The sequence below is a fragment of the Sceloporus occidentalis genome, unplaced genomic scaffold (assembly GCF_023333645.1).
Source record: "Sceloporus occidentalis isolate IW3139 unplaced genomic scaffold, rSceOcc1.0.p SCAF_208, whole genome shotgun sequence".
In the NCBI taxonomy this organism is placed as follows: Eukaryota; Metazoa; Chordata; class Lepidosauria; order Squamata; family Phrynosomatidae; genus Sceloporus; species Sceloporus occidentalis.
The window spans coordinates 128,133-128,693 of record NW_028317188.1 but is presented as its reverse complement, the minus strand read 5'-3'; positions in this window follow the sequence as shown (position 1 = coordinate 128,693).

Sequence of the window (561 nt, the reverse complement as noted above, 5' to 3'; positions counted from 1 at the left end):
GCGGATAAACATTCAGAACATGAAATGATCAAACTATAAGTCAAGGGTGCGACCTTCTAAATGAGGCTTTGATTGCTGAACGCTGTGCCATTAAAGGAGTGCACATCCCACCAATATATGAGCTCGGTGTATATAGCAGCACGTGTGTTTATATATGTTTATTTATACATTTATTTAATTTCCGAATCAGTATTCCAATACATAACAGCTTAATATTAAATGCCGCGGAAAATGTAACAAATAAGATTCAGATCAATCCCTCAGGACTGCAAAGCCATTGGTTTTTGGAGATCCCAGCAGGAACCTCGATTAATAATTAATTAAGCTACTTGTGTTCAGGAAAGGCTAGGAAGGATTCTTGGCTTGTTTGCTGGCCTGATTTACAGCGTTAGGGTCCTTATCTGTCCCCAGAAACACGAGAAGCCGCATGAGTTGGGGTGGTTTGGCTTGCGGAGGGGCATTTGTAGGGTGATCGTATTAGGACGTGGGATGTATAAGTGAGTGATTCTCTTTAGTAAGCTTATACATCCAAGATAATATATGTAAGTTGGTCAGCACCAT